At 42.6% G+C, this 26,581-nt stretch overlaps 1 long non-coding RNA gene and 1 pseudogene across 1 annotated transcript; both read left to right on the top strand.

Moving 5' to 3' along the window:
* Positions 1-1,847: 1,847 nt before the first annotated feature.
* LOC103215774 (heterogeneous nuclear ribonucleoprotein A3 pseudogene) lies at positions 1,848-3,384 on the top strand (annotated as a pseudogene).
* An 8,995-nt stretch (positions 3,385-12,379) lies between these two features.
* Positions 12,380-26,252, top strand: LOC140712497 (uncharacterized). Its single transcript, XR_012094100.1, has 2 exons — positions 12,380-12,927; positions 25,963-26,252. It is a non-coding gene; the product is annotated as an uncharacterized lncRNA (long non-coding RNA).
* Positions 26,253-26,581: the final 329 nt, after the last annotated feature.

Genomic DNA, 26,581 nt, shown 5'->3' with positions numbered 1-26,581 from the left:
GTAAATGGGAGGTGGGGAGGACAAGTGGCATGAAGAGGGAGAATCCGCCTGGGAGAGGAACATGGAGTCCTTCCCCTGGGCAGGGAGGTCAGCAGTGATGGTGGCGCAGTGGGGGCCCAAGTGTGCCCTGAGGGTAAATTCTTCATGGAGCACACCAACAGTTGCTGACCTACATGTAAAAGTTTGCTCTTTGATTCCTTTGCTAGGGCTTCACTCGGGCACACAACTTCATGTTTGCTATTTGTTTTTTGTTTGTTTGTTTGTTTGTTTTTTGAGAAGGAGTCTCGCTCTGTCGCTCAGGCTGGAGTGCAGTGGCACGATCTTGGCTCACTACAAGTTCTGCCTCCTAGGTTCACGCCGTTCTCCTGCCTCAGCCTCCCAAGTAGCTGGGACTACAGGCGCCCGCCACCACCCCCGGCTAATTTTTTTGACTTTCAGTAGAGACGGGGTTTCACCGTGTTAGCCAGGATGGTCTCAATCTCCTGACCTTGTGATCCGCCCGCCTCAGACTTCCAAAGTGCCGGGATTACAGGCATGAGCCACCGCGCCCAGCCCGCTGATACTTGTTATGTAATCAACTAATGACAAAAGAGTGCAGAGGCATGATGAGTGTTACATCTGCCAACTGCTGGGTTGTCTGAATAGATTCTCAAGCGACCATCTGAGGGCCACTCAGAAGTTTCAGTAGTGCCAGAAGGTCTTGACCTATTATTTTTAAATCAAGTAATTCTTAGGTTTTTTAAAATAATTCAAACTAGGAAAAAAACAAGTCCTGGATAATCATTTTGTAGCAGCATCACTGCCAAGCCATTTGCAATGACAACTTCCCAGAAGCTCTTATCTGCCCCCAAATTACTCTTATCTGCCCAAAAGTAAAGAAAGTTTCCATTCAGCAAGTCAGAGCAATTCACAGAGAAGCAGCAATGCCCTGACCTCTGGCACAGAAAACTAGAAGTTGGTCCTTCTCCATTTCTTCTGTTAACCAAGATTCTCTTGGCATTTAATTTTACAAGGGCCACAGACAACTCCAGGGATCTCAATGCAATCCTGCTTCTGGACGGGACAGAGAAGGCATCAGCTGCACAGAGGAGAAAATCACAGCTGTCCTTTCATTCTGTTCAAGCACACATGAAGCTCCTAGATTCATCCACTGCATGCCAAACACCTGGGACAGTCAGAGAAGAATAAGAACGATGCCAGCCTTCTAAGAGCTGGCAGAACAGTGAGAGGGCAGGCTCAAGACATGGCACAGTCAAACACAGACAGAAAGCTATGGTATCTCAGAGGAAGATGGCGAGATCTGGAAAGCTCCCAGAGAAGACGGGACTGGAGCTGGGCTGCTTAGCACTGAAACAGTGGATTTGGGGAGAATATTTGCATGCAAGTAAAACATGCAAAACATGTTCAAATAATAACCAAATGTGGTAGAAATGTGGAGTGAGAAATATTGAAATGTCCACAGCTCAGGAAAAAAATGTTTTCCAGCCAGCATCCCTGACCTTCCCCCCATTCCCAGGTCTAGGGCATCTAGAGCATCAAAATTACCTGCAACTCTCATCTTCCCTGGGTCCTCCTTACTTCACTTTTGATCCAAAAGTACATACCGGCCTCATCTCACCATTTAAAAAGCCATTGTCAGGCCCATGTCAGTGGCTCGATTGAGATACTGCAAGATAATGTGGTTTTTCCTGAAGTCAGAACAAGTTATCAAGTAAGTTCAGAGTAAGTCCTGAACTGCAGAGGGAAAGTGTGCTGATCCAGGCAGAATTGTCTAAATGAAAACGCTGGTCACCTTCCTCTGGGTCCCATATTGAGCTCGAGTTGGAAGAGGTGAGTCCTGTCTTAAAATGGAGGTCAAACCGCCGCCCGGTCGCCCCCAGCTCAACTCGCCGCCAGGGGGAGGAGGGCCATGATCCAAAGGAACCAGAGCAGTTGAGAAAACTGTTTATTGGTGGTCTGAGCTTTGAAACTACAGATGATAGTTTAAGAGAACATTTTGAGAAATGGGGCACACTCACAGATTGTGTGGTAATGACAGACTCCCAAACAAAACGTTCCAGGGGATTTGGTTTTGTGACTCATTCTTGTGTTAAAGAGGTGGATGCAGCAATGTGTGCTCGACCACACAAGGTTGATGGGCGTGTAGTGGAACCAAAGAGCTGTTTCTAGAGAGGATTCTGTAAAGCCTGGTGCCCATCTAACAGTGAAGAACATTTTTGTTGGTGGTATTAAAGAAAAGACAGAAGAATATAATTTGAGAGACTACTTTGAAAAGTATGGCAAGATTGAAACCATAGAAGTTATGGAAGACAGGCAGAGTGGAAAAAAGAGAGGATTTGCTTTTGTAACTTTTAATGATCATGATACAGCTGATAAAATTGTTGTTCAGAAATACCACACTATTAATGGGCATAATTGGGACGTGAAAAAGGCCCTTTCTAAACAAGAGATGCAGTCTGCTGGATCACAGAGGGGTCGTGGAGGTGGATCTGGCAATTTTATGGGTCATGGAGGAAACTTTGGAAGTAGTGGAGGTAATTTTGACTGTGGTGGAAACTTTGGTGGAAGAGGAGGCTATGGTGGTGGAGGTGGTGGCAGGAGATGTAGTTATGGAGGAGGTGATGTGGATATAATGGATTTGGAGGTAATGGTGGCAACTATGGCGGTGGTCCTGTTTATAGTAGTAGAGGGGCCTATGGTGGTGGTGGACCAGGATATGGAAACCAAGGTGGTGGAGGATATGATGGTTACCATGAAGGAGGAAATGTTGGCGGTGGGAACTATGGTGGTGGTGGGAACTATAATGATTTTGGAAATTATAGTGGACAACAGCTATCAAATTATGGACCCATGAACGGGGGTAGTTTTGGTAGAAGAAGCTCAGGCAGTCCCTATGGTGGTGGTTATGGATCTGGTGGTGGAAATGGTGGATATGGTAGCAGGAGGTTCTTAAAACAGCAGAAAAGGGCTACAATTCTTAGAAGGAGAGAGAGCGAGGAGTTGTCAGGAAAGCTGCAGGTTACTTTGAGACAGTTGCCTCAAATGCATTAGAGGAATTGTAGAAATCTGCCACAGAAGAAACAATGATCCATAGTCAGAAAAGTTACTGCAGCTTAAACAGGAAACCCTTCTTGTTCAGGACTGTCATAGCCACAGTTTGCACAAAGTACAGCTATTGATTAATGCAATGTGGTGTCAATTCGATGTACATTCCAGAGGTCTTTCTGTTGTAGCTTTGTCTTTTTCTTTTTCTTTTTCTTTTCATTACATCAGGTATATTGCCCTGTAAATTGTGGTAGTGGTACCAGAAATAAAAAAGTAAGGAATTTTTAACATTTTGTTATTTGTTTAGTTCAGTTTTTCTACATTTTAGTACAGAAACTTTAACAAATTACAGTTTTGAAGGTGTTTCCTTGTGAGTTAACAAGTAAAGATCATTGTTAATCACTATTTTGTATGAATTTTGCTAAAGTTAACTGTAAAGAGACAACTGCACTTGCAGTTTAAGGGGAATCTATTCTCCCCATTTCCAAACCATGGTATGAATGGGTGCTGACATGTGGAGAGAATAGATCATTTGTGTGTTTGCAATGTGTGTTTTAGATAAATAGGATTGGGTATTTAAATTAACATTTGTGCATTTAACAGCATTAAGATTACTTTCAAATGAAAAAAATCTCAAAATTTCTAATTGGTTTTTGTGCATTTTCATTTAAAATGTAATCATATGATTTTAGTGTGTTAGACTTGCTGAGTCCTAGCTGTGTTTAGAACATCTCCATCTACATTTACCTTGGTCAAATTTGAACTGCTGCCATAGATTTTGGGTGTAAAGAATGTTTCTGCCTTCCATTTAAATTCTGAAAAGGGATAGTGGATGTTTTCCCTCTCCTGCGTTAGAAACCATTCTTAACAGCTTTTCAAAATATGGAACCATTAAGCCTGCTATATCTGAGCAAATCAGTAGGTACTCTTTTTTTCTTTTTTAAAGCACACGAGGCCCATAAATCTTGAGTTATTTTCCTTAATTTAAATTTTTTTTGATACAAGTTTTCAGAGCAAGAGAATAAAAACCACGCGTTATTAAACCCCTAACTGGCTGGCATGCTTTCCTGTTTGTACTCTATATATTGTGCTGGATGAAACCAAGGACGGTTTAGGTATAATTGTCCAAAATAACCTAACTGCAGCAGAAATGTGGCACAGTTGCTTAGTATAGGCTTCTCACTTCCTACAGACCTGAATTCAAATTTGGATAGTCTGAGTTCTTAAATTCCCAAAGAACACATTGTTATTTATTGTGTATATTTCAACATAAATCATATTGTTACCAGTTTGTTTGGAAGGCCCTGGTTGAGAAGAGTTTTGGATAGTAAGGTTATACCAATGTCCACTGTGCTTACAATTTCATTCGAGCCCTGAGTATGTGCCCTGCTGTTACTCTTTCTTTGGTAGTTGGACGTTGAATTCAATTCTTTCTTTTTGTTTTAAGAAGTACTAAGCAAACAAGCAATAAAAAGGGAAATGGGGCATGCTAGTGTTTGAATATGCTCTCTTGTTTCTCTAATTCTGTGCCTCTGTGAGTTAATATTTGGATGCATGCAATGCCAGCATGGAAATTGGCCTTCACACATACTGCAGTTTTCTAGAAACACTCACAAACCAATCAATGTAACAGACATTCCATTTTTTAATGGGCATATATGTGAAAAGCAGTGTAGAAAATAGGCTAGCATTAGAAAATGGTTAAGTCCTTAATAACTTCAAGTGTAGTTATATAATGGACACTGTCAATGTTCATTACTTAAACCTGGCTACCTGGTCAAAATAATGCTTGGAAAATATTAAAATTGAGCTAAATTGTCTCAGGTTCTTTTATTCACAAAAATAAAGTTTAAAGGAATAGGGGAGATTTAAAAAAAATAACGCTGGCCAGAGGCCCTCAAGATCCTGCATGGGCGTTTCAGAAAGGCGGAAGGATTCCGATGGGGCTCTTACACCTGGAACAGCTCTCCTAAGAGCTCCCCTCCGGTGAGGCAAGCATGATGAAAAGATTACTATAATTCATTCCTTTTTTTAAGTAAAGCAAACACATTAAAATAAGTTCTACATAATTCACAACAAAACAGAATTGCTGGGACAGAGATGCATGTGGACATGGTATTTTAGAAAGAAATTTGCCAAATAATGAATTTAATTTTATACCCCAGTAAATGCTTTTGTTTTCTTTTCAAAGAAATCCCTAGCGATTTCCGAAACACTATCTCAGCTAAGTTTCTTTTAGTTTAGTAACAAGTTAATGTTGTGGTCCCTGGTTTTTTAAGTTTTTTTGAAGGTGCAGCTGTCAATACATGTATTGCTAAATGAACTGCATGTTTAAAAAATAATTTACATCAAAAAACCAGAATGTCTTGATTACCTGGAGGAGGAATGGATACAACTGCTATATTTATCACTATCAATGTTTGAATAACTAACTTTAATGTCTTAAATTATTATGTTAGATTGGTTTTACAAGAAGTTCAAAGCATACAACTTATTCCCCAAAGTGGGTCTTACATGTAGATAATATTTTATTTTCCCTCTGTTTTCCTGTAGAAAAATTGTTCTAAATTCATTATAGAAAGTTATATGCCATTTAACTACCTGAAAGGTGATGTTATTGTGACAATTTTTGTAAATATTTCTAAAATGCCCAGAATTATACTGTATGAATACATCATTATTTATAGCATGTTATAATAGAAATGTTTTATTTGCATCATTTAGATCGGGTTTGTCTGCAAGTAACAGAGGACCTAACAGTGCTGGCTTATTTGTCTGCGGCGATGTGGGGGAAGAAGCCCACAGCTGATCTAGCGGCTCAACACCAGCTCCAAGACCAGTCCCCATAAGTAGTCCTGCCCCGCCTCGTCCTCAGGGTGAGGCTCCTGTGCTGGGATCACAGGATAGCTGCCGTGCTCCCACCATGTCCAGGGTCCAAGATGGGAGGAAGAAGATGGACGGCAGGGGAGGGACAGAGGCCAAAGGCACAAGCCAGCATTGTCAGATCACCAAAAAGATTTTTTTGCTTTAAGCCCCACCCCTAGTGACTTCTGATTCTGTCCAAACACCCAAAATTGGGTCATATGTCCCCCCTTAGCTAATAGGGTATCTGTAGAGTTAGATACTTTTCAGTAGGTATTGACATGCAACAGTACTATTAGGAAGTGGAGAATGAACACTGACTAAGCAATTAGCTGTTTCTGCCACAGTGTTGAGATTTTACTGACTTTTATTGCTTGTGGTAGAACCTTACATTGCATGGACTGGTTCTGGATTTCTTCTATTTCATGTACACAAGAAGGATACTTCCACACTCCCATGAAGTCAGGCACAACCAGTGCTTGCCTGCAGCTAATGAAAGGTGAGCAGAAACGATGTGTGTAGCTCCCAGGCTGAAGTGCCCAGCTGCAGTGCTTGACTGAGCCCTGCCTTCCCCACCACAGCAATCATGGAAACAGTTGTCAAGATGGAGCAGTCTTAGAGTGATAAATACAAACCAAGCTCTCCCACAACCCACACTAGATGGAGCACTTGAGCAGAAAGCAAACCTTTGTTCTTTTAGCCCCCAGGACTTGGGGCTTGTTTGTTACTGTCAAACCTGACCTATCCTGACTGGTACAAATTGGTAGTAGTGTCTTCAATTAAATGTATGTATATGTTTGTTTAATAAATAAGTGGGGATATATTAAAATGTAGCATACGTTTAAAAGCCAATAGCATTTCTTTAAATATAAAGTGTTGAAAAATAAATGATCCACCCGTTTTTCACAGTTTATGTCCTGGAATGACACTGGTTTGAATGCAGAGATAAGTGTAGGGGCATGAGGAGGAGGAAGCTTTGAGGCGTTAAAGTGGCTCTTTGAAGAGGATATGGAAGATGAGGACCCCTACTAAGGAAGGTCCCTATTGATGGGGAGCAGTTATCCACCATGGAGAAGCTGGGCCCTCCTCCATCCTAATAAGCCCTAATAAACTGATTTTTACTGTTTGTTTTGAAATAATTTTAGACTTACAAAAATGTCACACCAGTAGTCCAAAGAATCCTCCCTCGACTTCATTCAATGCACTGTCTCCTGCTTTTCCTCCTGCTGATCAGGAAATGTCTCTGCTTTCTTGGCAAACTCATCCTTCTTTACATACAGTTGGAATGTTAGAGCTCCTCAAGGTGGCCCCCAGGCCCCCTTCTCTGCGCCATCTGCACTCTGTCCTCAGAAGAACTCGTGTGCACCCAGGGCTTCGGTTACTGCACAGCATGGTGGTGACTCGCAAACGTGTCCCTTAAGCCAGACCACTCCTCACATTTCCATGCTTTTGTCTGCATATTGTCCTTGCTATATCTAGTAATATCCAATTCTACACTTGATATTCACTCTTCTCTGGCTCAAATGAACCTCACAGTAAAGTCCCAAACAGAACTTGTTCTTTTCCCCATCTACCCACACCAGGCCTTCCTGTCTGCTGGTGTTTTCTGTTTCACTGAATGATACTAGTGAACACCGAAGGGTGGAAGCCATGGATCTCTCAGTGCTGCTCAGCATCTCTCTAACTTATCTTTCATATTCTACAACGAATGTCCCTTTTCTGGGGAAGCCCTTCCTGACCTACCAGACAGACCTAAAACTGCCCATGTCACCTTCACTGCACTCATGATACTTAGGATTTTATAATTGTTTGTATAGTCACTTAATATTTGTCTCCTCAGTTAGGCCAGCCATCAGCTCGTTGAGAGTGGGACTGCTCTCTGATTCGAGGTGGGGTCCCCACCTCCTAACTCATGAGCTCAGTGTTCAGTAGGTGTCTATTGAATGAATATATGATGGACACCTTTCTGATATATGACTTTGCTCCTGAAAGTTCTGGATTCCCTTCCTCTCCTTGGTGGATCACTTAAGAGAGGGAAGATCAGTTCACTTCCCCTTCGCTGAATCACCTTTAAGTATTCTCAAGAGATTTCATAAGGTCAGACAAAATCAACTTCTCAAGTTCAAGCCAGAACTCTTTTTTACATTACCAGTATTTCAGAAATCGAGGTCCTCATTTGGTAAAAGACAAAGAGAACTCATCCTTTTCCAAGCCAACAGTGGACATAGCAGAGCATGAATACATTTGGCCAAAGCACATCCTAGGATGGGGGCTCAGCACACACGAAGGCCCTGAGGTCGGAGCCCGCCTGGTATTTGCAGGAAGAGCAAGGCCTCCAGAGTCAGAAGTGGAGTGGGTAGGGAGGAAAGGCTTTTACAACACAAGAAGTCCATGGGGCTATTTAAGAGCACCAGCAGAGGAGGTACAGGACTGAATGTATGTTTTAAAAGTCTCACCATAGCTACTGTGTAGAGAAGACATTGCAGGGGCAGATTGTGAGGGAAGAATTGGGAGATAGTGCTACTGCCTCTCATCTGCTACTCTCTGGCTCCCCTGAACAGATCTAGAAAGAGAGGGTTTGTGGGGAAATCAGGTGGAGGAAAGAGGCCAGGGAAACAGTACAGGGAGCAGTTCTCTGGTCAATGCCAACAGTCGTTCCCTTGCCAGGCATGGCAGGGCTTGGTCATGGCCTGGGTTTTGAGCCATGACAGAGGAAGGTACTGGCCTTTGAACGAGGCTGATGGATTTGCTCCATCTTGGGCTGGGAGAGAATGATTGAGGTCAGCTATCAAAGCCTTCCTATGAAACCTCCAAAAAGTAACCACAGCTCCAACCTAAGACTGTGGCCTGAGTGCCAACCACATGGGCCTGTGAGGGAAGAGATGACCACAGGCACCAAGCCATTGTCCTTCCCCATCTGTCCCAGGCTCGGACTCTGCCAGTTTCTGCGCTTGATTCTTGGTTCAGCCCCTTAGGTTCTCATGTTGTGGAAATTCCCCCAGGATTCTGAAGACCAGATGAGTGACCTCAGTAGGAACACAGCCCTGGGATCCAGGAAGGGCTGGACATGACACCCATTGTGCCGCCTTGCTGGCTGAGTCTGTGGGGTTGTGCGTGCCTGGGCGGGTGGGTGTCCTCTGTAAGTGGGGTCAGTTACTCCGCCAACCTTGATGAGCTGCTGGAAGTACCCAGCATGATACCTGGTATGCAATACACGTGCAGTAAGAATCTGTTAGTGTCCAAGCGTTTCTGTTTCTTCCTAGGTCTTTTCATGTAAAGGGAGAGGAGGTTGTATCTGGAATTCTTACCAGGCACCATTTTCCATGGAAACCTAAAATACATTTTGGAATCATGGAGAGCTAGTCCCTTCTCCTAGTTTTCATTTTAAAGTTTCCTAATTGCTTTTCTATATAGGTTTGTACAGATTCTTTAAAGTAGCCTAAAGAATCTGAATGGTCCTGGGTTGAGTTTGGTGCTCCTAGCTAGGAAGGGGTGAGGTCCACTGCTGAGAAGTGACTGATATCTAGCTGTGGCCCCAAAAGCAGGTAGAGGGAAGCCATGAGCAGGGCCCAGCTCTCTGTGACTCCATCCACACAGGAGGGCTTGCTCACGTCATCAAGACAGGCTGAATATTTGGAAACTGGGAAACTCAGAATTCAGTTTTGGTCTCTTCCATTCTTGGGAAACCCAGATGACATGTGTCTGTGCATAGACATGGCCCTTTGGCTACACAGGGCAACATGAAGGCTGGTGGGGCCCCTGGAAATAAGCAAATAAAGAGCAGTCCCCACTGTCCTTGGGGACTTGGTGTCCCGCAGTGGGAGCTCAGTGGCCCTGCAGAGCCTGCCCTGTCTTGCCACCACTGCCTCCCAAAGCCTGACCCCATGCAAGAAGTGCTTATCAGTGAGACTTTTGAAGATCAAACAGTCAGTGTGGTCTCTACCACAACTGGCATGATGAATTTAAGGGCTGAGTCAGCTGGCTCTGACAATTCTTGTCCCCTTCTGCATATAGAAACCAAAACTCTACTGACTGGTTGTAGGGACAAGGCATTAAACTCTGACAGGTTGCAAATGTCCTGGGGAAAATGACCTCTGCTCCCTCTGCTCCTGCCCGGATCCCTGCTCTGGAGGCCTGGACTAATTAGCGTCTGCAGGTGTCTGGAAAGAGCTGCCTGGCCGGCCGTGGTGACATCATGGCTGGACATTGCTCCCCCATTCCACTGCTGAGAAAGTCTCTGTTTCATTAGGCGGCCAGGATTACTTTTTAATTTGTTTAATCCCCTTTGTAGGTTCTGGCTCCAATCAGTCTTGGGGAACATTCTGCGTGCTCATTCCCACTCCCACTGCCTCAACAACTGTGCTCCAGTTAAAGTTACTGTTCCCAGAGGAGTGAGGCTCACCTTCCCCAGGCAGGCGCAGCCACACACCCCAGCCCCCACGAATCAGCGCCAGCAACCAGCACTGCCGTTGCTTTATACTCATATACTCATATATGGGATACTAGCCCACAGTTGCGGTAATTTTTGAGAATGGGCGATGAGTCCATGGGTGGGGCTTCATTATTAATTATGAAACTCATAATTTTAATAGTTTTTTTAAAAACATATTAATTCAATAATGTGTCTTTTTCTCATTACAAAATAATTCACATACACTGTAGACATTGAAAGATATTAGAAAGTTCCTATAATGAAGTCACCCAAAAATATCTATCATCAGCATTTTGATATGGCTATTATACAGATAACAAAACGGGGGTCGTACTGAGGAAGCAGCTGAGGGCTTGTCCTTTTCTTCAACTTTGTAGAGTACTAAGAACATCTTCCCATGTCTTAACCCCAAAAGCATGCTTTTTAAATAACCACATAACATTTCATGGGATGGCTATACTATAAGGTCCAGAAATTGAATTCCCACCTGAATGGCCCTTGTCCCATCTGGCTGAGGTCGTCAGAGGTGTGAGTCTGCCATGCACATCAGGCCTGCAGCAGAGAAGCCTGACAGTAAGATGGCCCTTTGGCCTTGGTCCTCAGCTGGGGGTGAATTTCTCACATTCAAGTTGTAAATGCACCTCCACGCTGTGTAACAGGGTGGAAAAGGCACATTTCCCCTTTGGGATGTACACAACCTCGGGTGGATTTACTATTTACAAAAAGGCAGAGGCTGAACTTGAGTATTCAGGGTCCTAACATGAGTGTCATTGCTTTCCTTGGACCCAGAGCCCACATGGGGTCCTGGAGGTGCCCAAGAATCAAGATAATTTCTGCACCACTGAGTCACCCTGACCTTCCCTCCTGACCAAGGAAGCACATCAGAGGGCAAGTGAGTGAGAATATTACAGCAATAAAATTCACTTACAAACTAGCAAACCCTTGAACTCAATGTCACTCCCAACTGTGGCTGTAAACCACCCAGAGGATGGCCCACGGCTCCAGGCGGGCCCATGAGCCCGAGGCTGGGCCTAGTGATGTGTCTTCTCAGATAACCACCCCCCTCCTGGGGCAGAGAATCAAGGTTAAAGTTGGATTGCAATGGGACCAAGATGCCGAGTAGATGGAATGCACCCTGACCAGAATGTAGATCGTACATCTAATGAGACTTCTAGATCAGATCTGGGAGAAGCAGATTCTCAGAGCATGAGCCAGTTCTTCCAGAATTTAAGCAGATACAGGTGCCAGCCCACCAAGACCTTTGCCAAAGGTATCTTCTTCACATACCTGGAGAGAAAAGAGGGCCTAAAACTTTAAATTTGAGGACTATGTGTTTTCTAAAAGCCAGGTCCCTTGCCAATATGTCCAGATCTTCATCTTGGAGAGTTTATCTAATCAGACAACACAAAGGAGTAAAATCCATACTTCAGAGGAACTGGCGCCATCAAGAAACCCACGGAGTACCCGTGTGTCTGGATCAAGGGGAGTCTTTCACCTCCACCCGCCTGGGAAGGATTGCTCCATCAGTCAGCTGAATTCCTGAGAATCACAGGGTCCACAGCTTTTAGGTGCATCTGTGGGGAGGTGCCTTCCCTTGTGAATGGGTCCTGTGTCAAGAGGCTCATGGACATCACTGAGACCATGGAGCTGAGTAGTGAGCGGATCAATCAGAGATTCGAGTCCTCAGTCCAGAGGGCTTGCTCCAAAGGACATGCAGTCAGCCAGATGTGGAAGAAGAGGAAAGGCTTCCATCAAGGGAAACAGCCTGTTGTGAACTGCGGGAAGCTCAGAGAAGCCAGGGAACGCTACTCCCAGAATACAGGGAGCCGTTCTGTGGACAAGCAGTGGAGACAGATGCAAATAGAGCATCCCACCAATAGCCGTCTCCCCACACTTTTAGGAAGTGGATCTCCTCCTTAACGCTGCGGTTGGGGCAGGTCTGTTTGACCCTCAAGGTGCTTAGATCTGCTTGTCCCTGAAGTCTGTGAGAGCAACAACCAGCTCTTCCTTGATCTGACTGGGGAGCTGAGGGGACTCAAAGGAAACCAGTAGAAAGCTTCAAAGTGATGGAGACAGGGGCTGAGAGAGAAACGATGCCAGCATTGACTACTGAGGCTCCTCGGGCAGCTTCTCCAGGCCTGCCTGGGCTTCATTCACTTGGCTCTGACAAGGCTGGGTGAGAGGGGACATTCTTGCTCGTCATCAGGGGCTGCACATGTTAGAGACTCTAGAACATGGAATGTTCCTCTCTCAGCAAGGGAGGGCTGGGAATGTGATTCCAGAGGGCACTGTAACCTGGCCAGCCACAGGGGGAAGAACCTTAGGTCCTGAGTGTGCTCTTTGAGGAGGGGGTTCTGACAGAGTAGGAAGTGGGCTGTAGGGTCACGTTGTTCCCATTCACCACAGTGAAAGCTTGCCAGGAAATACATTCTGGAAATGGGATCTACTCTAGAAAATATAAAGATGAGACAGGTAGAATCAAGGAACTAAAGGTAAACAGGCCATGGGACGAAACCACTGAGAGTCAAGAAAATGCCATTCTGAAAGAACGTAAGAACAGAAGACTAAACTTTGAAGGTTATTGATAGGCAAAATATACAAGCAAAATAAGCTAAAGGAATTAGAATAGATAAAAGTGAGAGCTGTTAAAGACCAATAAACTCAATAGATAATGAAAATGTAAACACTTATTATCCACAATAGCATACTAGTTAAATTATGATAGATTATATGTGGTGAAATGATAATATATCTCTGAACATAGTGTTCCAGAAAGACCAGCAATGAGCAATACATAATATGTTCCTGGCATAGTACATGATAAAAGTAAACGTAGTACAATTCCAACCTAAATATATATATATACACATATGTACACACACACACATGTGCTTGTAGACAAATATTAAGTATTTATAGAAGTATGTGTGTGTGTCTATGCAAATGTGCACGCATAGATAAAAATACAAAAGGAAATACAGCAAAGTGCTAACAGCAGTTGACTCTGGGATTATTACTAATTACTAATTTTAAAAAGAATAGTACTTTTTAAAAACTCTTTACAATGATTCTGAATTACTTTTATTGCCTGAAAAAAAGTTTTTCAAAATTTTTACAAAAAAGTAAAAAGAGGAAGATGTAGGCAAGATGACCAAATAGGAACAGCTCCAGCCTCCAGCTCCGAGCAAAAACGACACAGAAGACGGGTGATTTCTGCATTTTCAACTGAGGTACCAGGTTCATCTCATTGGGGAGTGCCGGACAATCGGTGCTGGTCAGTTGGTGCAGCCCGACCAGTGAGAGTTGAAGCAAGGCAAGGCATCGCCTCACCTGGGAAGCGCAAGGGGGAAGGGAATCCCTTTTCCTAGCCAAGGGAAACTGAGACACAACACCTGGAAAATCAGGTAACTCCCACCCTAATACTGCACTTTACCAAGGGTCTTAGCAAATGGCACACCAGGAGATTATATTCCACACCTGACCCGGAGGGTCCCATGCCCATGGAGCCTCCCTCATTGCTAGCACAGCAGTCTGCGATCTAACTGCAAGGTGGCAGCGAGGCTGGGGGAGGGGCGACCACCATTGCTGAGGCTTAAGTAGGTAAACAAAGCCTCCGGGAAGCTCGAACTGGGTGGAACCCACCTCAACTCAAGGAGACCTGCCTGTCTCTGTAGACTCCACCTCTGGGGATGGGGCATAGCTAAATAAAAAGCAGCAGAAACCTCTGCAAATGTTAATGACCCTGTCTGACAGCTTTGAAGAGAGCAGTGGATCTCCCAGCATGGAGGTTGAGATCTGAGAACGGACAGACTGCCTGCTCAAGTGGGTCCCTGACCCCTGAGTAGCCTAACTGGGAGACATCCCCTACTAGGTGCAGACCAACACCTCACACCTCACACAGCAGGGTACTCCCCTGAGATGAAGCTTCCAGAGCAAGAATCAGACAGCAGCACTCACTGTTCAGCAATATTCTATCTTCTGCAGCCTCCACTGCTGATATCCAGGCAAACAGGTCTGGAGTGGACCTCAAGCAATCTCCAACAGACCTACAGCTGAGAATCTTGACTGTTAGAAGGAAAACTAACAAACAGAAAGGACACCCACACCAAAACCCGATCAGTACGTCACCAGCATCAAAGACCAAAGGCAGATAAAACAACAAAGATGGGGAAAAAGTAGGGCAGAAAAGCTGGAAATTCAAAAAATCAGAGCGCATCTCCCCTCCAAGGGAATGCAGCTCATCACCAGCAACGGATCACAGCTGGACGGAGAATGACTTTGACGAGTTGAGAGAAGAAGGCTTCAGTCCATCAAATTTCTCAGAGCTAAAGGAGGAACTACGTACCCAGCTCAAAGAAACTAAAAATCTTGAAAAAAGAATGGAAGAATGGATAACTAGAATAATCAATGCAGAGAAGGCCATAAACAAACTAACAGAGATAAAAACCATGACACGAGAAATGCGTGACAAATACACAAGCTTCAGTAACTGACTCGATCAACTAGAAGAAAGAGTATCAATGATTGAAGATCAAATGAATGAAATGAAGCGAGAGGAGAAGTCTAGAGAAAAAAAAGGAAAAAGAAATGAACAAAGCCTTCAAGAAATACGGGATTATGGAAAAGACCAAATCTACGTCTGATTGGTGTGCCTGAAAGTGAGGGGGAAATGGAACCAAGTTGGAAAACACTCTTCAGGATATCATCCAGGAGAACTTCCCCAACCTAGTAAGGCAGGCCAACATTCAAATTCAGGAAATACAAAGAACGCCACAAAGATACTCCTCGAGAAGAGCAACTCCAAGACACATAATTGTCAGATTCACCAAAGTTGAAATGAAGGAAAAAATGTTAAGGGCAGCCAGAGAGACAGGTCGGGTTACCCACAAAGGGAAGCCCATCAGACTAACAGCAGATCTCTTGGCAGAAACTCTACAAGCCAGAAGAGAGTGGGGGCCAATATTCAACATTCTTACAGAAAAGAATTTTCAACCCAGAATTTCATATCCAGCCAAACTAAGTTTCATCAGTGAAGGAGAAATAAAATCCTTTACAGACAAGCAAATGCTTAGAGATTTTGTCACCACTAGGCCTGCCCTACAAGAGACCCTGAAGGAAGCACTAAACATAGAAAGGAATAACTGGTACCAGTCATTGCAAAAACATGCCAAAATGTAAAGACCATTGATGCTAGGAAGAAACTGCATCAACCAATGAGCAAAATAACCAGCTAATATCACAATGACAGGGTCAAGTTTACACATAGCAATATTAACTTTAAATGTAAATGGAATAAATGGTTCAATTAAAAGACACAGACTGGCAAATTAGATAAAGAGTCAAGACCCATCAGTTTGCTATATTCGGGAGACCCATCTAACATGCAGAGACACACATAGGCTCAAAATAAAGGGATGTAGGAAGATGTACCAAGCAAATGGAGAACAAAAAAAGCAGAGGTTGCAATCCTAGTCTCTGATAAAACAGACTTTAAACCATCAACGATCAAAAGAGACAAAGAAGGCCATTACATAATGGTAAAGGGATCAATTCAACAGGAAGAGCTAACTATCCTAAATATATATGCACCCAATACAGGAGCACCCAGATTCATAAAGCAAGTCCTTACAGACTTACAAAGATACTTAGACCCCCATACAATAATAATAGGAGACTTCAACACCCCACTGTCAACATTAGACAGATCAACGAGACAGAAAGTTAATAAGGATATCCAGGAATTGAACTCAACTCTGCACCAAGCATACCTAATAGACATCTATAGAACTCTCCACCCCAAATCAACAGAATATACATTCTTCTCAGCACCATATCACACTTATTCCAACATTGACCACATAGTTGGAAGTAAAGCACTCCTCAGCAAAGGTACAAGAACAGAAATTATAACAAACTGTCTCTCAGAACACAGTGCAATTAAACTAGAACTCAGTACTAAGAAACTCAATCAAAACCGCTCAACTACATGGAAACTGAACAACCTGCGCCTGAATGACTACTGGGTACATAACGAAATGAAGGCAGAAATAAAGATGTTCTTTGAAACCAATGAGAACAAAGATACAACATACCAGAATCTCTGGGACACATTTAAAGCAGTGTGTAGAGGGAAATTTATAGCACTAAATGCCCACAAGAGAAAGCTGGAAAGATCTAAAATTGACACCCTAACATCACTATTAAAACAACTAGAGAAGCAAGAGCAAATATATTCAAAAGCTAGCAGAAGGCAAAAAATAGCTAAGATCAGAGCAGAACTGAAGGAGATAGAGACACAAAAAGCCCTCCAAAAAATCAATGAATCCAGGAGCTAGTTTTTTGAAAAGATCAACAAAATTGATAGACTGCTAGCAAGACAAATAAAGAAGAAAAGAGAGAAGAAGCAAATAGATGCAATAAAAAATGATAAAGGGGATATCACCACCAACCTCACAGAAATACAAACTACCATCAGAGAATACTATAAACACCTCTATGCAAATAAACTAGAAAACCTAGAAGAAATGGATCATTTCCTGGACACTTACACTCTCCCAAGACTAAACCAGGAAGAAGTTGAATCGCTGAATAGACCAATAGCAGGCTCTGAAATTGAGGCAATAATTAATGGCCTACCAACCAAAAAAAGTCCAGGACCAGATGAATTCACAGTCAAATTCTACTGGAGTTACAAGGAGGAGCTGGTACCATTCCTTCTGAAACTATTCCAATCAATAGAAAAAGAGGGAATCCTCCCTAACTCATTTTATGAGGCCAACATCATCCTGATACCACAGCCTGGCAAAGGCACAACAAATAAAGAGAATTTTAGACCAATATCTCCGATGAACACTGATGCAAAAAATCCTCAATAAAATACTGGCAAACCAAATCCAGCAGCACATCAAAAAGCTTATCCACCATGATCAAGTGGGCTTCATCCCTGGGATGCAAGGCTAGTTCAACATACACAAATCAATAAATGTAATCCAGCATATAAACAGAACCAAAGACAAAAACCACATGATTATCTCAATAGATGCAGAAAAGGCCTTTGACAAAATTCAACAGCCCTTCATACTAAAATCTCTCAATAAATTCGGTATTGATGGAATGTATCTCCAAATAATAAGAGCTATTTATGACAAACCCACAGCCAATATCATACTGAATGGGCAAAAACTGGAAGCATTTCCTTTGAAAACTGGCACAAGACGGGGATGCCCTCTCTCACCACTCCTATTCAACATAGTGTTGGAAGTTCTGGCTAGGGCAATCAGGCAAGAGAAAGAAATAAAGGGTATTCAGCTAGGAAAAGAAGTCATCAAATTGTCCCTGTTTGCAGGTGACATGATTGTATATTTAGAAAACCCCATTGTCTCAGCCCAAAATCTCCTTAAGCTGATAAGCAACTTCAGCAAAGTCTCAGGATACAAAATTAATGTGCAAAAATCACAAGCATTCTTATACACCAGTAACAGACAAACAGAGAGCCAAATCAGGAATGAACTGCCATTCACAATTGCTTCAAAGAGAATAAAATACCTAGGAATCCAACTTACAAGGAGAACTATAAACCACTGCTCAGTGAAATAAAAGAGGACACAAACAAATGGAAGAACATACCATGCTCATGGATAGGAAGAATCAATATCGTGAAAATGGCCATACTGCCCAAGGTTATTTATAGATTCAATGCCATTCCCATCAAGCTACCAATGACTCTTCACAGAATTGGAAAAAACTGCTTTAAAGTTCATATGGAACCAAAAAAGACCCCACATTGCCAAGACAATCCTAAGTCAAAAGAACAAAGCTGGAAGCATCATGCTACCTGACTTCAAACTATACTACAAGGCTACAGTAACCAAAACAGCATGATACTGGTAACACAACAGAGATATAGACCAATGAAAGAGAACAGAGCCCTCAGAAATAATACCACACGTCTACAGCCATCTGATCTTTGGCAACGGAAAAACAAGAAATAGGGAAAGGATTCCCTATTTAATAAATGGTGCTGGGAAAATTGGCTAGCCATAAGTAGAAAATTAATTCAAGATAGATTAGAGACTTAAATGTTAGACCTAATACCATAAAAACCCTAGAAGAAAACCTAGGTAATACCATTCAGGACATAGGCATGGGCAAGGACTTCATGTCTAAAACACCAAAAGCAACAGCAACAAAAGCCAAAATTGACAAATGGGATCTAATTAAACTAAAGAGCTTCTGCACAGCAAAAGAAACTACCATCAGAGTGAACAGGCAACCTACAGAATGGGAGAAAATTTTTGCAATCTACTCATCTGACAAAGGGCTAATATCCAGAACCTACAAAGAACTCAAACAAATTTACGAGAAAAAAAAAAACAACCCCATCGAAAAGTGGGCAAAGGATATGAACAGACAGTTCTCAAAAGGAGACATGCATACAGCCAACAGACACATGAAAAAATGCTCATCATCACTGACCATCAGAGAAATGCAAATCAAAACCACAATGAGATACCATCTCACACCAGTTAGAATGGCAATCATTAAAAAGTCAGAAAACAACAGGTGCTGGAGAGGATGTGGAGAAATAGGAACACTTTTACACTGTTGGTGGGATTGTAAACTGGTTCAACCATTGTAGAAAACGGCGATTCCTCAAGGATCTAGAACTAGAAATACCATATGATCCAGCCATCCCATTACTGGGTATATACCCAAAGGATTATAAGTCATGCTGCTATAAAGACACATGCACACGTATGTTTATTGTGGCACTATTCACGACAGCAAAGACTTGGAATCAACCCAAATGTCCATCAGTGACAGACTGGATTAAGAAAATGTGACACAGGCACACTTTTTAAGATGGCCGAATAGGAACAGCTCCAGTCTCCAACTCCCAGCACGAGCGACACAGAAGACCGGTGATTTCTGCATTTTCAACTGAGGTACTGGGTTCATCTCACTGGGGAGTGCCAGACGATCGGTGCTGGTCAGCTGCTGCAGCCCGACCAGCGAGAGCTGAAGCAGGGTGAGGCATTGCCTCACCTGGAAAGCGCAAGGGGGAAGGGAATCCCTTTTCCTAGCCAGGGGAACTGAGACACACAACACCTGGAAAATCGGGTAACTCCCACCCCAATACTGCACTTTAAGCAAACAGGCACACCAGGAGATCATATCCCACACCTGGCCGGGAGGGTCCCACACCCACGGAGCCTCCCTCATTACTAGCACAGCAGTCTGTGATCTACCGGCAAGGCAGCAGCCAGGCTGGGGGAGGGGCGCCTGCCATTGCTGAGGCTTAAGTAGGTAAACAAAGCTGCTGGGAAGCTCGAACTGGGTGGAGCTCACAGCAGCTCAAGGAAACCTGCCTGTCTCTGTAGACTCCACCTCTGGGGACAGGGCACAGTAAACAATAACAACAGAAAGCTCTGCAGACGCAAACGACTCTGTCTGACAGCTTTGAAGAGAGCAGTGGATCTCCCAACACGGAGGTTGAGATCTGAGAAGGGACAGACTCCCTGCTCAAGTGGGTCCCTGACCCCTGAGTAGCCTAACTGGGAGACATCCCCCACTAGGGGCAGTCTGACACCCCACACCTCACAGGGTGGAGTACACCCTTGAGAGGAAGCTTCCAAAGCAAGAATCAGACAGGCATACTCGCCGTTCAGAAATATTCTATCTTCTGCAGCCTCTGCTGCTGATACCCAGGCAAACAGGGTCTGGAGTGGACCTCAAGCAATCTCCAACAGACCTACAGCTGAGGGTCCTGACTGTTAGAAGGAAAACTATCAAACAGGAAGGACACCTACACCAAAACCCCATCAGTACATCACCATCATCAAAGACCAGAGGCAGATAAAACCACAAAGATGGGGAAAAAGTAGGGCAGAAAAGCTGGAAATTGAAAAAATAAGAGCGCATCGCCCCCGGCAAAGGAGCGCAGCTCATCGCCAGCAACGGATCAAAGCTGGACAGAGAATGACTTCGACGAGATGAGAGAAGAAGGCTTCAGTCCATCAAATTTCTCAGAGCTAAAGGAAGAATTACGTACCCAGCACAAAGAAACTAAAAATCTTGAAGAAAAAGTGGAAGAATTGATGGCTAGAGTAATTAATGCAGAGAAGCTCATAAACGAAATGAAAGAGACGAAAACCATGACACGAGAAATACGTGACAAATGCACAAGCTTCAGTAACCGACTCGATCAACTGGAAGAAAGAATGTCAGCGATTGAGGATCAAATGAATGAAATGAAGCGAGAAGAGAAACCAAAAGAAAAAAGAAGAAAAAGAAATGAACAAAGCCTGCAAGAAGTATGGGATTATGTAAAAAGACCAAATCTACGTCTGATTGGGGTGCCTGAAAGTGAGGGGGAAAATGGAACCAAGTTGGAAAACACTCTTCAGGATATCATCCAGGAGAACTTCCCCAACCTAGTAGGGCAGGCCAACATTCAGATCCAGGAAATACAGAGAACGCCACAAAGATCCTCCTCGAGAAGAGCAACTCCAAGACACATAATTGCCAGATTCACCAAAGTTGAAATGAAGGAAAAAATCTTAAGGGCAGCCAGAGAGAAAGGTCGGGTTACCCACAAAGGGAAGCCCATCAGACTAACAGCAGATCTCTTGGCAGAAACTCTACAAGCCAGAAGAGAGTGGGGGCCAATATTCAACATTCTTAAAGAAAAGAATTTTAAACCCAGAATTTTATATCCAGCCAAACTAAGTTTCATAAGTGAAGGAGAAATAAAATCCTTTACAGATAAGCAAATGCTTAGAGATTTTGTCACCACTAGGCCTGCCTTACAAGAGACCCTGAAGGAAGCACTAAACATGGAAAGGAACAACCGGTACCAGCCATTGCAAAAACATGCCAAAATGTAAAGACCATCAAGGCTAGGAAGAAACTGCATCAACTAGCGAGCAAAATAACCAGTTAATATCATAATGGCAGGATCAAGTTCACACATAACAATCTTAACCTTAAATGTCAATGGACTAAATGCTCCAATTAAAAGACACAGACTGGCAAACTGGATACAGAGTCAAGACCCATCAGTCTGCTGTATTCAGGAGACCCATCTCACACGCAGAGACATACATAGGCTCAAAATAAAGGGATGGAGGAAGATTTACCAAGCAAATGGAGAACAAAAAAAAGCGGGGGTTGCAATACTAGTCTCTGATAAAACAGACTTTAAACCATCAACGATCAAAAGAGACAAAGAAGGCCATTACATAATGGTAAAGGGATCAATTCAACAGGAAGAGCTAACTATCCTAAATATATATGCACCCAATACAGGAGCACCCAGATTCATAAAGCAAGTCCTTACAGACTTACAAAGAGACTTAGACTCCCATACAATAATCATGGGAGACTTCAACACTCCACTGTCAACATTAGACAGATCAACGAGACAGAAAGTTAACAAGGATATCCAGGAATTGAACTCATCTCTGCAGCAAGCAGACCTAATAGACATCTATAGAACTCTCCACCCCAAATCAACAGAATATACATTCTTCTCAGCACCACATCGTACTTACTCCAAAATTGACCACGTAATTGGAAGTAAAGCACTCCTCAGCAAATGTACAAGAACAGAAATTATAACAAACTGTCTCTCAGACCACAGTGCAATCAAACTAGAACTCAGGACTAAGAAACTCAATCAAAACCGCTCAACTACATGGAAACTGAACAACCTGCTCCTGAATGACTACTGGGTACATAACGAAATGAAGGCAGAAATAAAGATGTTCTTTGAAACCAATGAGAACAAAGATACAACATACCAGAATCTCTGGGACACATTTAAAGCAGTGTGTAGAGGGAAATTTATAGCACTAAATGCCCACAAGAGAAAGCAGGAAAGATCTAAAATTGACACTCTAACATCGCAATTAAAAGAACTAGAGAAGCAAGAGCAAACACATTCGAAAGCTAGCAGAAGGCAAGAAATAACTAAGATCAGAGCAGAACTGAAGGAGATAGAGACACAAAAAACCCTCCAAAAAATCAATGAATCCAGGAGTTGGTTTTTTGAAAAGATCAACAAAATTGACAGACCACTAGCAAGACTAATAAAGAAGAAAAGAGAGAAGAATCAAATTGATGCAATTAAAAATGATAAAGGGGATATCACCACTGACCCCACAGAAATACAAACTACCATCAGAGAATACTATAAACACCTCTACGCAAATAAACTGGAAAATCTAGAAGAAATGGATAATTTCCTGGACACTTACAGTCTTCCAAGACTAAACCAGGAAGAAGTTGAATCCCTGAATAGACCAATAGCAGGCTCTGAAATTGAGGCAATAATTAATAGCCTACCAACCAAAAAAAGTCCAGGACCAGATGGATTCACAGCTGAATTCTACCAGAGGTACAAGGAGGAGTTGGTACCATTCCTTCTGAAACTATTCCAATCAATAGAAAAAGAGGGAATCCTCCCTAACTCATTTTATGAGGCCAACATCATCCTGATACCACAGCCTGGCAAAGGCACAACAAAAAAAGAGAATTTTAGACCAATATCCCTGATGAACATCGATGCAAAAATCCTCAATAAAATACTGGCAAACCGGATTCAGCAACACATCAAAAAGCTTATCCACCATGATCAAGTGGGCTTCATCCCTGGGATGCAAGGCTGGTTCAACATTCGCAAATCAATAAACATAATCCAGCATATAAACAGAACCAAAGACAAGAACCACATCATTATCTCAATAGATGCAGAAAAGGCTTTTGACAAAATTCAACAGCCCTTCATGCTAAAAACGCTCAATAAATTCGGTATTGATGGAACATACCTCAAAATAATAAGAGCTATTTATGACAAACCCACAGCCAATATCATACTGAATGGGCAAAAACTGGAAAAATTCCCTTTGAAAACTGGCACAAGACAGGGATGCCCTCTCTCACCACTCCTATTCAACATAGTATTGGAAGTTCTGGCTAGGGCAATCAGGCAAGAGAAAGAAATCAAGGGGATTCAGTTAGGAAAAGAAGAAGTCAAATTGTCCCTCTTTGCAGATGACATGATTGTATATTTAGAAAACCCCATTGTCTCAGCCCAAAATCTCCTTAAGCTGATAAGCAACTTCAGCAAAGTCTCAGGATACAAAATTAATGTGCAAAAATCACAAGCATTCTTATACACCAGTAACAGACAAACAGAGAGCCAAATCAGGAATGAACTTCCATTCACAATTGCTTCAAAGAGAATAAAATACCTAGGAATCCAACTTACAAGGGATGTAAAGGACCTCTTCAAGGAGAACTACAAACCACTGCTCAGTGAAATAAAAGAGGACACAAACAAATGGAAGAACATACCATGCTCATGGATAGGAAGAATCAATATCATGAAAATGGCCATACTGCCCAAGGTAATTTATAGATTCAATGCCATCCCCATCAAGCTACCAATGAGCTTCTTCACAGAATTGGAAAAAACTGCTTTAAAGTTCATATGGAACCAAAAAAGAGCCCGCATCTCCAAGACAATCCTAAGTCAAAAGAACAAAGCTGGAGGCATCACGCTACCTGACTTCAAACTATACTACAAGGCTACAGTAACCAAAACAGCATGGTACTGGTACCAAAACAGAGATATAGACCAATGGAACAGAACAGAGTCCTCAGAAATAATACCACACATCTACAGCCATCTGATCTTTGACAAACCTGAGAGAAACAAGAAATGGGGAAAGGATTCCCTATTTAATAAATGGTGCTGGGAAAATTGGCTAACCATAAGTAGAAAGCTGAAACTGGATCCTTTCCTTACTCCTTATACGAAAATTAATTCAAGATGGATTAGAGACTTAAATGTTAGACCTAATACCATAAAAATCCTAGAGGAAAACCTAGGTAGTACCATTCAGGACATAGGCATGGGCAAAGACTTCATGTCTAAAACACGAAAAGCAACGGCAGCAAAAGCCAAAATTGACAAATGGGATCTCATTAAACTAAAGAGCTTCTGCACAGCAAAAGAAACTACCATCAGAGTGAGCAGGCAACCTACAGAATGGGAGAACATTTTTGCAATCTACTCATCTGACAAAGGGCTAATATCCAGAACCTACAAAGAACTCAGACAAATTTACAAGAAAAAAACAAACAACCCCATTAAAAAGTGGGCAAAGGATATGAACAGACATTTCTCAAAAGAAGACATTCATACAGCCAACAGACACATGAAAAAATGCTCATCATCACTGTCCATCAGAGAAATGCAAATCAAAACCACAATGAGATACCATCTCACACCAGTTAGAATGGCGATCATTCAAAAGTCAGGAAACAACAGGTGCTGGAGAGGATGTGGAGAAATAGGAACACTTTTACACTGTTGGTGGGATTATAAACTAGTTCAACCATTATGGAAAACAGTATGGCGATTCCTCAAGGATCTAGAACTAGATATACCATATGACCCAGCCATCCCATTACTGGGTATATACCCAAAGGATTATAAATTATGCTGCTATAAAGACACATGCACACGTATGTTTATTGCAGCACTATTCACAATAGCAAAGACTTGGAATCAACCCAAATGTCCATCAGTGACAGATTGGATTAAGAAAATGTGGCACATATACACCATGGAATACTATGCAGCCATAAAAAAGGATGAGTTTGTGTCCTTTGTAGGGACATGGATGCAGCTGGAAACCATCATTCTTAGCAAACTATCACAAGAACAGAAAACCAAACACCGCATGTTCTCACTCACAGGTGGGAACTGACCAATGAGATCACTTGGACTCGGGGAGGGGAACATCACACACCGGGGCCTATCATGGGGAGGGGGGAGGGGGGAGGGATTGCACTGGGAGTTATACCTGATGTAAATGACGAGTTGATGGGTGCAGCACACCAACATGGCACAAGTATACATATGTAACAAACCTGCACGTTGTGCACATGTACCCTACAACTTAAAGTATAATAATAATAAATAAATTAAAAAAAAAAAAAAAGAAAATGTGGCACATATAGACCATGGAATACTATGCAGCCATAAAAAAGGATGAGTTCGTGTCCTTTGTAGGGACATGGATGCAGCTGGAAACCATCATTCTCAGCAAACTATCACAAGAACAGAAAACCAAGCACCGCATGTTCTCACTCATAGCGGGGAACTGAACAATGAGATCACTTGGACTCTGGAAGGGGAACATCACACACTGGGGCCTATCATGGGGAGGGGTAGTGGGGAGGGATGGCACTGGGAGTTATACCTGATGTAAATGACGAGTTGATGGGTGCAGCACACCAACATGGCACAAGTATACATATGTAACAAACCTGCACATTGTGCACATGTACCCTAGAACTTAAAGTATAATAAAAAAAAAATTTAAAAATAAAAAAACAAAGTAAAAAGATGTCTTAAAAATGTATCTATGGATAAATGAAGTTATTTGTTGTTTTAAAGTTATTCTACTAGAGGCATTTAATTTTTACTTGGAGAAATGTTACAGAAGGAGAAATACTTCAAATGATATTCTTTATATAATATGAGGATATAATATTCATTTATTCTTTAGAAAGTATTTATTCCATATTAGTTCATGCACACTCTTGCCCAGGTACTGGGAAGGTAACAAACCAGACAGACACCTGTCCTCCATGATCTCATGTGGAAGTGGGAGCTGATCACCACATATGCGTGGACACGAAGGGAACAAGGACCGCTGGGCCTACCTGAGAGCGGAAGATGGAGGATGAGGATTAAAAACCACTCATGGGCTATTGTGCTTACTACTTATTATAGACAAAGTAATCTGTACACCAAACCCCCATGACACGCAATTCATCCATGTAAAAAACCGGCACTTGTAGCCCTTGAGCCAAAAATAAAAGTTGTAAAGAAAAAAAATCTATATTCTAAGGGTTACACAGTAGTTGGGAGAAATACACAATCAATAAAGAGCATGCTCAGTGGTGAGAAGGGCAAAAAAAAAAAAAAAAAAAAAAAAGCAAAAGGGATGGTTGGTTCTAGGAATCTGCTGTAATTTTAAATAATTAAATGGTGAAGAACAAGTGCCCGAGAAGGTGACTTTTGGGCAAAGACCTGGAAGAGGTGACGGCGCCATCCTGTGGACAGGCGTGCAAAGGCATCCAGGTAGGTGAGCCAGTGTCTGGCATGGCCAAGGAGGCAGGAGGCCGGTGTGCCCCACGGAGTAGGGGGAGGGGAGTAGGAGATTA

Source organism: Chlorocebus sabaeus, chromosome 9, assembly GCF_047675955.1.
Source record: "Chlorocebus sabaeus isolate Y175 chromosome 9, mChlSab1.0.hap1, whole genome shotgun sequence".
Lineage (NCBI taxonomy): Eukaryota > Metazoa > Chordata > Mammalia > Primates > Cercopithecidae > Chlorocebus > Chlorocebus sabaeus.
This window is presented reverse-complemented; position numbering and strand designations above follow the sequence as displayed.